General features: G+C 46.6%; 1 pseudogene; it reads left to right on the forward strand.

Annotated features, from left to right (window-relative positions):
* Positions 1–330: 330 nt before the first annotated feature.
* On the forward strand, positions 331–448 carry LOC126428667 (5S ribosomal RNA; annotated as a pseudogene).
* Positions 449–13,409: the final 12,961 nt, after the last annotated feature.

Below are 13,409 nucleotides of genomic sequence, written 5' to 3' on the forward strand. Positions count from 1 at the left end.
GATTTCCTTAAACCGCTTCAGGCAAGTGCGGTTCCTATGCGAAAGGATCGGCCGACTTCCTCCGCCATCCTTCCCTAAACCGAGCTTGTGCTCCGTCTCCACGTCGTCGACGGGACGTTACACTGTAATCTTCATTCCTTTTTTGGTAGGAAAGAGAGATGTAGAAGACCGAGGAAAAGGTGACTTTTGTGAAGATGGAAGTCCTTATAAGCGTACTGGTTGATGTCCCCAGAAAGGCCATGAAGATGAAACTACAAATATTCGAGCCATCACGAGGCTTATCAACATCGATCTTCCTGCGAACCATTATGTGACTAGTACTTGTAAAGCAGCAACGGCCTTGCCGCAGTGGATACACCGGTTCCCGTCAGATCACCGAAGTTAAGCGCTGTCGGGCGTGGCCGGCACTTGGATGGGTGACCATCCGGGCCGTCATGCGCTGTTGCCATTTTTCGGGGTGCACTCAGCTTCGTGATGCCAATTGAGGAGCTACTCGATCGAATAGTAGCGGCTCCGGTCAAAGAAAACCATCATAACGACTGGGAGAGCGGTGTGCTGACCACACGCCCCTCCTATTCGCATCCTCAGCTGAGGATGACACGGCGGTCGGATGGTCCCGATGGGCCACTTGTGGTCTGACGACGGAGTGTACTTGTAAAGCAGGAAGTCACAATGGTACACGAGGTACCCTCCACCACACACCATAAGGTGGCTTGCAGGGTATAGATATAGATGTGCAAGACACTCCTAACTCCACGGCGAAAAGAGACAGTAGAATTTACTTCTTAAATTCCAGTATTTGATCACAAAATATGTCTTGAGACTATCGATTTTGGTCAGTGGTCACTGTCTTCAGATCTGCACAAAATGGGGAAATCAAATACAACAAATGGATACAGAATACTTGCAGTTATATATGAGACGAAGACTACTTGTTTAAAACATATCCTAATATAAAAAAGCCATTGTGGCATTATCAAGAGACACACAAAATTATTTAGGAATCGGCCAGTATAACTATAAATATGATACAAACAGGGCCACAGTGCCGACACAGTCATGATGTGGGCTGCACTATCGCTCTAACCAACTTAGGTACAGCTGCCACAAAAAATACACTGAAGAGCCAAAGAAACTGGTACACCTGCCTAATAACGTGTAGAGCCTCCACGAGCGCGCAGAAGTGGCGCAATACGACATGTCATTGACTCGACTAATGTCTGGAGTAGTGCTGGATGGAACGGACACCATGAATCCTGAAGGACTGTCCATAAATCCGTAAGAGTACGAGAGGGTCGAGGTCTCATCTGAAAATCACGTTGCAAGGCATCCCAAATAAGCTGAATAATGCTCATGTTTGGGGAATTTGATGGCCAGCAGAAGTGTGTTACTGGAGCCACTCTGTAGCAGTTCTGGACGTGTGGGGTGTCGCATTGTCCTGCTGAAATTGCCCGTCGGAATGCACAATGGACATCGATGGATGCAGGTGATCAGACAGGATGGTTACGTACGTGTCACCCGTCAGAGTCGTATCTAGAGGTATCAGTGGTCCCATATCACCCCACACCATTTCAGAGCCTCCACCAGCTTGAACAGTTTCCTGCTGACATGCAGGATCCATGAATTCATGAGGCTGTCTCCATAGCGATACACGCCCATCCGCTCGGTATAATTTGAAACGAGACTCGTCTCACCAGGCAACATGTTTCCAGTCATCAACAGTCCAAACTCGGTGTCGACGGACCCAGACGAGGCACAAAGCTTTGTGTCGTGCAGTCATCCAGGGTACAGGAGTGGGCCTTCGGCTCAGAAAGCCATATCGATGATGTTCCGTTGAATGATTCACACATTGTCAGTATTCGATGGCCCTGCACTGAAATCTGCAAGAATTTCCGGAAGGGTTGCACTTCTGTCACGATGAACGATTCTCTTCAGTCGTCGGTGGTCCCGTCCTTGCAGGGACTTTTTCGGGCCGCAGCGATGTCGGAGATTTGATGTTTTACCGGATTCCTGATATTCAAGGTATACTCGTGATAATCTGCACTGCATCGCTACCTCGGAGATGCTGTGTCCCATCGCTCGTGCGCCGACTATAACACCACGTTCAAACTCACTTAAGTCTTCATAATCTGCCATCGTAGCAGCAGTAACACATCTAACAACTGCGCCAGACACTTGAAGTCTGATATAAGCGTTGCTAACCGCAGTGCCGTATGCTGCCTGTTCACATATTTCTGTATTCGAATACGCATGCCTATACCAGTTTCTCTGGCGCTTCAGTGTATGCTAGTATAGTAGTTAGGTGTCGGTACTGCACACATATACTGATCAGCCAGAATATTATGACCATCGACCTACAATCGATGTGAAACCTTCCAGGCCTTAGCAGCGCCACCTGACGAGGAATGACTGCCAGTCAGACACACGCAAGAATCATGCAATCAGTGAGCGTGCTGTCCCTATGTAGAATGGGAAAGGCGGGCGCTCTATCTCAGTTGGACCGAAGGCAGAGTGTGAGACCCAGAGGCATGGCACGAACTTTTCGGAAACTGCACGACTCTTAGGGTGTTCGAGGAGTGCTTTGGTGAATGTCTTCAACACGCGGCGAAACCAAGGTGAGACCACGTCCAGACGTCTTGGGGTTGCGAGATCGCCCCCTCATTACAGATGTGTGACGTCGTAGACCGGACAGATTGGCGAAGCAGGAAAGGCGGCGAACTGTGGCGGAGCTAACATCAGACTTTAATGCTGGGCGGAGTAGAAGAGTGTCTGAACACACGGTGTACCGAACACTCCTAACGATGGTCCTCCACAGCCTACGACCCATGCATGGGCCAATGTTAACACTACATCAGCAACCGACTCAAATAGGCACTGGACATTGGCTCAGTGGCAGAGAATTGCATGGTCTGATGAATCCCGATACCTTCTTCATGCCAATGGGAAAGGGCGAATGTTTCGTTTTCCAGGGGAACAGCTCCACATTCAGTGACGGATATCCGCAGATTTTTGACACAACGATTCCTTCGATCATCACTTGCCGGCAAGTGATGATCGAAGCGATCGCTGTGTCAAAAATCTGCGGACACTTGTCACTGAACGCTAACGCCTTTTTTTACTGGGACAGAGTGGTGATTCTTCCTATATGGGGCCTGTGGTGGCGTAATGTAGCGGCGAAACCGGTTGCTCAATAAAGTAACAACTGTACATTTAGACAGCTGAAGGAGCTTTGATTTGATATTTTTTATTCAACAGTCGAGGACCCGCAGTCATCTGTATAAAGATGGACTTCCAGAGCGTCGGGGATATCGTTACAACCCTCTTTCAAGGCGGTTTTCAGTTCTTGCACGGTTCAAGGAGAGCGTGTTGGTTCAGAAAAGCGTCTGCCAAGAGCATCCGACGCATGAGCTGTAGAGTTTCTGGGGATTATGCAGGCCAGTCCATACGTTCAGTATCTTCACTTTTCACTGCGTTCGACACCTCATCAGACCTGTGTTTGCAGGCATTGTAGTCCATAAACAGGAAGTCGCGATCTCCAGCAACCATAAAATACACGGACATGATGCCGAATAATGTGCCCGCTATGCCGCACGCCGCACAAAGATATGCAGCGGTGTTCGGCCATTGCGCATAATGACTGCCCACTCCATAACACCTAGGACATACCGATGACGTTCGTGAACATTCTGTGGCGTGTAACATGTTCCCCTCTTTCTCCACAATAACTGGTGACCAGAATCACTTGCCACAGTGAAGCGGAATACGCCGGAGAACATCATACTGGATGACTATTGCTGACCCCAACCAACATGTTCTCTGCACCAATGAACTCTTTCCCGACGATGGCTTGGTTGACGTGGGATGCATGTAACCGGCATCCGAGCATACAAACCAAACTAATTTAATCGCCGCGAAATGGTTCCGGCAGAGACACGTGTACTGGTAGCATTTGCAACGTATGCAGCGATCTGCCTAGTAGTGAGAGGTCTGTAAAATGTTCAAATGTGTGTGAAATCTTATGGGACTTAACTGCTAAGGTCATCAGTCCCTAAGCTTACACACTACTTAACCTAAATTATCCTAAGGACAAACTCACACACCCATGCCCGAGGGAGGACTAGAACCTCCGCCGGGACCAGCCGCACAAGAGGTCTGTACCTACTTGCAGTGTGGTGGTTCTTCTGCTGCCACTGACATGTTCTCGCACAGCATTTCCACCTTCAGCAGCCTTTCTCAATAGCAAGTGGACACCTTTGGACACACCCATTACTGTGGCCGCAGTTGTGACACTCTCACCCCCTTCGAGCCGTCCAACTGCTCGTCCAGGATCGTAAGCACACACTCTTGCATAACGTGTTGCCGTACCACATGGAATGTCACACTAATCGGTTCCACAACCACCTTCGTTAAACACCGTACTGCGTGAACTGCTGAACGCCTACAGAGCTTTCCGGCACAGGCATCGATGCAGTTAACACATCCCTCCCTCCAAGTTTCCTTTTACTGTAATTGGTCAGGCACTCGCTTTCTCCCTATCAATGGGCAGTTGTTCAATGGTATCTCGGCACTGCAGCTCTGCCGCCGTGCGAACGAAGAAGCAAGGCTGAGAGAGACGGAGAACACCTACAGTGAAGAACAGAGATCGAAGATATTGCCCACAATACGAAATGTTCTCTGTCCTTGATGCACAACACCGGCAACACTTCGGCAATAGCTCGGCTACTACCTGCAACAGCGTCCGACATCAGCAACATTGCCAGGCCATCTAGCAATATTGCCGCGTATTGTAGCCACATTGCAGCAATGTTTACAGCAACACTATGGCGGTTATGTATGAGCCCTCTACGCAACATAGTCGACTATTAACACAGGAGCGTAAGCGCCGGCCGCCCACTGTGACCGAGCGGTTCTAGGCGCTACAGTCAGGAACCGCGCGACTGCTACGGTCGAAGGTTCGAGTCCTGCCTCGGGCATGGATGTGTGTGATGTCCTTAGGTTAGTTAGATTTAAGTAGTAAGTTCTAGGGGACTGATGACCTCAGCTGGTAAGTCCCATAGTGCTCAGAGCCATTGTCGTAAGCGCTGTACCTTCTTCCTCGTGAGAATAAGCCCGATGCAAACACAAACGCGACGATTAGTCAGAAGCCGTAGCACATGTATTAGATATTTTCTTACTAAGTTAGGCTAAATGAAACATTACGACAGTCTAAGGTATTAAAAACCATCAACGTTTTCCTTAAACACTCTTTAGGTGTGTAGTTTTTATCTCAAAAACCATGTACAGTCGCAATTTCTGTACTGTTGTGCTCTGATTGTCACGTGATTAAGAACCGGTGTGAAAATGGCTGACACTGCTTCTTGCTTCATAGCTAAACAAACACATGGAACACTGTTAAATGGTAGAGAGAAACAGATTAGCGTCAAAGATATTCAGAAGTTTACAGAAAACAAAATCGGCTTTGAAATTTTCCGAAGAGCTGGATTTTCTACAGCAAAGGCGCTTTCAAAAACGAGATGCACACTTAAATCGATAGCGTTGTAGAATGGTCATCTCGTATAGTTCATTGATTGATGGTTCAAATCTTGCTTCAGTCTTTCTTTTCTTCCATTTAATTTTGGAATTCCTTCATCTTTTAAACGTGAACTTCATCAAATGGTTCAAATGGCTCTGAGCACTATGGGACTTAACTTCTAAGGTCATCAGTCGCCTAGAACTACTTAAATCTAACTAACCTAAGGACATCACACACATCCATGCCCGAGGCAGGATTCGAGCCTGCGACCGTACCGGTCGCGCGGTTCCACACTGTAGCGCCTAGAACCGCTCGGCCACCCCGACCGGCGGATTTCATAAAATTTAAGCTAATTTACACATATCTAATCATCATTTTAATGAAAAATGCGCAACTCCTTGTTCCTAATCACACATTGCATAAAAATTCCAGTTTTCATTGAACATATAAATTCTTAATTATCTACATCTACATCTATACTCCGCGAGCCACCTTACGGTGTGTGGCGGAGGGTACTTATTGTACCCCCTTCCCTGTTCCATTCACGAATTGTGCGTGGAAAGAACGACTGCTTGTAAGTCTCCGTATTTGCTCTAATTTCTCGGATCTTTTCGTTGTGATCATTACGCGAGATATATGTGGGCGGTAGTAATATGTTGCCCATCTCTTCCCGGAATGTGCTCTCTCGTAATTTCGATAATAAACCTCTCCGTATTGCGTAACGCCTTTCTTGAAGTGTCCGCCACTGGAGCTTGTTCAGCATCTCCGTAACGCTCTCGCGCTGACTAAATGTCCCCATGACGAATCGATATTTTACTGTAGAAAATTAATACATGTTTGTTTTTTTTAATTAAGGAAACGTAACAAATTAAATTTTTAGGAAGAAGAAGACTCATCATTTGGACTGTATTCATTGTTCTATATCACACATGTGGTCTCACACGAACGAGAGTGATAGCACTAAGCGTCGTAGAAACATGATAAAACAATTTTTACACCATCCAAAATACTGTACAAATGCTGCATTTTTAGAGTTACCACTGTGCGATTGCAATAGAAATGCAACAGAAGTGACCTAGAGACTAGTTAAAGGATTCGCCAGGGGAGATAACAAGACATTTAAGCTGCCACACGAAACGTAACTAATACACGAAGCTCTGTCAAACATCACAGTTTAACGCTGGCGAGATACAGAAAGGCAAGTCAAAAGAAGAGCAAGGCTTCTTGGATTCTGTTGTTGACCGAGTCGTTATCAACGTAGCAGATGACAGCTCCAGTACTGAAATGTATTCCACGGATTCGGATATGGAAGGTGTGCACAAACTACCAGTGGCTTCAATGTTTAACGCTACGGTGAAATCCCTGCAGTACGCTTTTGCGTCCCACATACTCGCAGCAGAAATATTAGCCTGCGGTTAAGTTAGGAATCTTCATTATTCTTGTCTATGACGACGATACAGTAGTAAAGTAGCTACAGAGAGACAATTATTGAACTGAAACTTCCTGGCAGACTAAACCTGTGTGCCGGACCGAGACTCGAAATCAGGACCTTTGCCTTTCGCGGGCAAGTGCTCTACCAACTGAGGTACCCAAGTACGACTCACGACCCATCCCCACAGCCTTACAACTGAGGCACCCAAGTACGACTCACGACCCATCCCCACAGCCTTACTTCCGCCAGTATCTCGCCTCCCACTCCTACCTGTGAGGACGGGGCGTGAGTCATGCTTAGGTAGCTCAGTTGGTGGAGCACTTGCCCGCGAAAGGCAAAGGTCCCGAGTTCGAGTCTCGGTCCGGCACACAGTTTTAATCTGCCAGGAAGTTTCATGTCAGCACACACTCCGCTGCAGAGTGAAAATCTCATTCTGACTTACTGAACTAAATGAAATAAAATCGTAATGACTTCTGAACGTTTTGCGTCAGGACGTTCAAACTGCACGATTGGCCACGGGGAATTGTGGAAATTATAGTTTGATTTAGCGACGAAGCCCACTTCCATTTGTATGAGTTCGTCAATAAACATAATTGACGCATTTGGGCGACTGAGAATCTGCATTTCGCTATCGATAAGTCTCTCCAACCTCAACAGATGACTGCGTGGTGTGCAATGTCCAGTCACGGAATAATCGGTGCGGTATTCGTTGATGCCACGGTGACTACCGAACAGAATGTGAAGGTTTTGGAAGACGATCGCATCCCATTTTCCAAAGTGACCCTGACTTCGACAAAGTGTGGCTCATGCAAGAAGGAGCTCGGCCCCATCGAAGCAGAAGGGTGTTTGATGTCCTGGAGGAGGACTTTGGGGACCGTATTCTGGCTCTGGGGTACCCAGAGGCCACTAGCATGGCCCTCAAAAAAATGGGACTGAGGTCAACAGTCCCCTAGAACATAGAACTACTTAAACCTAACTAACCTACAGACATCACACGCATCCATGCCCGAGCCAGGATTCAAACCTGAGATCGTAGCGGTCGCGCGGTTCCAGACTGAAGCGCCTAGAACCGCTCGGCCACTCCGGCCGGCCATGGACCTCAATTGGCCGCTATATTCTCTATATCTGAACATATGCGACCCCTTTTTGAGTGGTTGTATTAACCCCAAAACCATTGCTGAGCTTGAAACCACCATTCAGGAGACCTTCGGTGGCATCGATGTTCTGACACTTCAGCAGGTCACGTAGAATTTCGCTATTCGTCATAGTCAATGATGGCAGGCATTTCGCACATGTCATAACATAAATCCGAATATCTTAGTGGCGTTTATATATTGAATAAAGTGTGTGCACGCCGTAGTTTGTAGCTAATTTACGTTTTTTTTTTCGCCGGCCGCGGTGGCCGTGCGGTTCTAGGCGCTTCAGTCCGGAACCGCGGGACTGCTACGGTCGCAGGTTCGAATCCTGCCTCGGGCATGGATGTGTGTGATGTCCTTAAGTTAGTTAGGTTTAAGTAGTTCTAAGTTCTAGGGGACTGATGACCTAAGATGTTAAGTCCCATAGTGCTCAGAGCCATTTGAACCATTTTGAACGTTTTTTTGTGTACAGTTCCATAACTGTCCCCCTGTAAGAACGAGAGCATGCTATACTCGTCCGCTATGAAGTGTGCGGTATTGCTGGAATTTTGCAAAATATTATTCATTCTCTTTAAAAATTAAATGACATTCAAACCTATGTTGCTTGTCTGCTCGTCTCTGTTTACGTCTTAACTGCAACTACTCACGTCGCTGCAAGTTAGTTGGACCAGTTAGCTAGCCAGTGCTGTACAAGTTAACTGGGCCAGTAGAGCTGCGCTCAGGTGACGTGCGCATCACGCACAGTACAAAAGTACTATTACTATAGAGGCTGACTTGTATTCCAGAGTGCTTACATTCCGCTCCACATGAAACGAAATCCAATGATGTTCCAGCAAACAGTGATGAATGGTGTAATGCTTACATCGGGTTTTTTTCTTACGATGAACGCGTTATAATACAGATTTTATTTCCTGTTTCTTCGCTTACTTTCCAACTGCGCCCCCCCCCCCCCCCTCCCACACAATTTCCAGCTCCTCATTCAACTTCCCTCACTAGTTCCTCTCGCCAACGTTTCCATCCCCACGCCGTGTGTTGGGTGGGTGGTGATGGTGGTGGTGGTGGGGCAACAGGACTGGCTATTTTTCCACGTCCGACAATTTCCCCTGCGCGGCGCGACAGAGACGGATAGCGAGACATCCGTCATGTGTCGGCCGCCATTTTTCTCCAGCCGGTACGGCACGGAGGCGACCGAGCGGCCGTCCTGCGACACACCAGCCGACGGCCACCGCTGTTCCAGCATTACTGTCAGCGCGAACATAGCTAGCTGCGGAGTTCCTTACCCAAACTCTGTGCGCAGCGTAACCCGGGATACATTAAAACCCCTCGGGATAGGCGAAAATTTTACACCACAAACGCATCGCCCGTCCCTTATCTTTCAGAACAGAATGAAGTCAACATTATGGATTCATGGATCCATCCTGACGCCTAATACGTTTTAATGAGAAAAAGTACCAGCACAGTTGTATCTTGAGAATATCCTTATTCTGTCCCACGACTAGTTTCGGCGGCACATTACCGCCATCCTCAGGTACCATCAACGCCAAAAGAGTAGTTGTAGAATTTTAGAACACGTATTGTGTTCGAGTATAATGACTTTCCTGGACACTAGAAATCTACTCTGTAGGAATCAGCATGGGTTTCGAAAAAGACGGTCGTGTGAAACCCAGCTCCCGCTATTCGTCCACGAGACTCAGAGGGCCATAGACACGGATTCCCAGGTAGATGCCGTGTTTCTTGACTTCCGCAAGGCGTTCGATACAGTTCCCCACAGTCGTTTAATGAACAAAGTAAGAGCATATGGACTATCAGACCAATTGTGTGATTGGATTAAGGAGTTCCTAGATAACAGAACGCAGCATGTCATTCTCAATGGAGAGAAGTCTTCCGAAGTAAGAGTGATTTCAGGTGTGCCGCAGGGGAGTGTCATGGGACCGTTGCTGTTCACAATATACATAGATGACATTGTGGATGACATCGGAAGTTCACTGAGGCTTTTTGCAGATGATGCTGTGGTGTATCGAGAGGTTGTAACAATGGAAAATTGTACTGAAATGACCGGCCGGAGTGGCCGAGCGGTTAAAGGCGCTACAGTCTGGAACCGCACGACCGCTACGGTCGCAGGTTCGAATCCTGCCTCGGGCATGGATGTGTGTGATGTCCTTAGGTTAGTTAGGTTTAAGTAGTTCTAAGTTCTAGGGGACTTATGACCACAGCAGTTGAGTCCCATAGTGCTCAGAGCCATTTGAACATTTGTACTGAAATGCAGGAGGATCTGCAGCGAATTGACGCATGGTGCAGGGAATGGCAATTGAATCTCAATGTAGACAAGTGTAATGTGCTGCGAATACATAGAAAGATAGATCCCTTATCATTTAGCTACAAAATAGCCGGTAAGCAACTGGAAGCAGTTAATTCCATAAATTATCTGGGAGTACGCATTAGGAGTGATTTAAAATGGAATGATCATATAAAGTTGATCGTCGGTAAAGCAGATGCCAGACTGGGATTCATTGGAAGAATCCTAAGGAAATGCAATCCGAAAAAAAAGGAAGTAGGTTACAGTACGCTTGTTCGCCCACTGCTTGAATACTGCTCAGCGGTGTGGGATCCGTACCAGATAGGGTTGATAGAAGAGATACAGAAGATCCAACGGAGAGCGGCACGCTTCGTTACAGGATCATTTAGTAATCGCGAAAGCGTTACGGAGATGATAGATAAACTCCAGTGGATGACTCTGCAGGAAAGACGCTCAGTAGCTCGGTACGGGCTTTTGTTGAAGTTTCGAGAACATACCTTCACCGAAGAGTCCAGCAGTATATTGCTCCCTCCTACGTATATCTCGCGAAGAGATCATGAGGATAAAATCAGAGAGATTAGAGCCCACACAGAAGCATACAGACAATCCTTCGTTCCACGAATAATAAGTGACTGGAATATAAGGGAGAACCGATAGAGGTACTCAGGGTACCCTCCGCCACACACCGTCAGGTGGCTTGCGGAGTATGGATGTAGATGTAGATGTAGATGAGTACTTGATTTCCTTGGCGCATATGATGTGGGATCCTTGTTACGAGCACACGTCTACATCTACATCTACGTGATTGCTTTGCTATTCACAATAAAGTGCCCGGCAGAGGGTTCAATGAAATCTCGGACCCGGCCGGAAATCGAACACGTGCCCCGTCCTTTAGGAGTCCGCTTCGCTGACAGCGGAGCTACCGAGGCAAACAAAGTAAATTCAGAAATTAGATGTAAATTTAAGGTGGAGAGGGGAGAAAGGAAAGAAAGGGAAGTGATTAATGATGTCAGCTGCATCGGGACAATACGTGCAGTCAGCGGCGACGAGTTAAAATGTGTGCCTTAGCAGGATTCGAACTGGTATCTCCTGGTTCTACATCTACGTCTACGTGATTACTCTGCTATTCACAATAAAGTGCCTGGCAGAGGCTTCAATGAACCACCTTCAAGCTGTCTCTCTACCGTTCCACTCTCGAACGGTGCGCGGGAAAAACGAGCACTTAAATTTTTCCATGCGAGCATTGATTTCTCTTATTTTATTGTGATGATCATTTCTCCCTGTGTAGGTGGGTGCCAACAGATGTTTTCGCAATCGGAGGAGAAAACTGGTGATCGAAATTTCATGAGAAGGTCGCGTCGAAACGAAAAACGCCTCAGTTGTAATTATTGCCACTCCAAGTCATGTATCATGTCTGTGACACTATCTCCCATATTTCGCGATAATACAAAACGAGCCGCCCTTCTTTATACTTTTTCGATGTCATCCGTCAGTCCCACCTGATGCGGATCCCAAACCGCACAGCAGTACTCCAGAATAGGGCTGACAAGCGTGGTGTAAGCAGTCTCTTTAGTACACCTGTTGCACCTTCTAAGTGTTCTGCCAATGAATCGCAATCTTTGGTTTGCTCTACCCACAATATTATCCACGTGATCGTTCCAATTTAGGTTATTTGTAACTGTAATTCCTAAGTATGTGGTTGAATTTACAGCCTTCAAATGTATGTGACTTATCGCGTAATCAAAATTTAGCTGATTTCTTTTAGTACTCATGTGAATAACTTCACACTTTCCTTTTTCGCACCGGATATCTTATCTAAATCATTTTGCAAGTCGTTTTGATCATCTGATAACTTTACAAGACGTTAAGTAACAGCATCATCTGCAGACAATCTAAGACTACTACTGCGATTGTCTCCTATGTCGTTAATATAGATCAGGAACGTGGGCTAGATTTCATCAGGAGTCTGTACTCGCCCTTTTTTCTGTTTATTTTCTTTACCGAACTAGTTTCAGCGACAATATCGCCCACATCAGTGGACTTTTATTTACTCTTTTTTCTTTCTAGTCCCAGCACGTTTTCAGCGTTTGTAGAGATGGTGTCCGTCACTGAAACAACCGGTTTTCGGTTATATCGGTTATTTCCCGCCCCAGTTTAAACTGACTTTTGAAACCGTTCATAATAACCGGTTTACGATTTTTTACTCCTGTTATTTCTTGTATTAAAAGTAGAAATCGAAGGAAGACTGAAAAATTTTGTCTCAGTTTTAAAAGACCTGGAATCAAAATATTGAAGTAAGTACCAAATAAAAAAAAACTTATCCTGTCCACGGTTCGCAGCTTTTCTCGAAAAGTGGTAAGTGGTTGAATACTACCAAAATTCACCAGTATTCTCCTACTAAACTAATTTTGTAATTCTGTTTAAAAATCATGCTCTGATCGTGAGTTATGCCACTATTTGGGCTTTATGAAGTCTGTGGCCGGCCGCTGTTGCCGAGCGATTCAGTCTGGAACCATGCGACCGCTACGTTGGCGGGTTCGAATCCTGCTTTGGGCATGGATGTGTGTGATGTCCTCAGGTTAGTTAGGTTTAAGTAGTTCTAAGTTCCAGGGGACTGACGACTTCAGATGTTTAGTCCCATAGTGATCAGAGCCAGTCAGTGCTAGGGGATGGTTGGTTGGTTGTGTGGGGGAAGGGACCAAACAGCGAGGTCATCGGTCCCATCGGATTAGGGAAGGATGGGGAAGGAAATCAGCTGTGTTCCTTCGAAGGAACCATCCCAGCATTTGCCTGAAGCGACGTAGGGAAAGCACGCAAAGGTGAAAAATGATATTGAAGCAATCTATTTTTCGTGTTAATTTGCCCTTTTTGAAGGGCTAAAAGCAGATAAAGGAGTATTATGTAGACACAGGTAGCAGATCAGTTACTTTCTATTGTTATTGGATGCTATGAAAGATTTGTTACGTTTTACCTTTTACTGTTAGCATAATTGGCCGGCCGCGATGGTCTCGCGGTTCCAGGCGTGCAGTCCGG

The sequence above is a fragment of the Schistocerca serialis genome, chromosome 12 (genome assembly GCF_023864345.2).
Source record: "Schistocerca serialis cubense isolate TAMUIC-IGC-003099 chromosome 12, iqSchSeri2.2, whole genome shotgun sequence".
NCBI lineage: Eukaryota > Metazoa > Arthropoda > Insecta > Orthoptera > Acrididae > Schistocerca > Schistocerca serialis.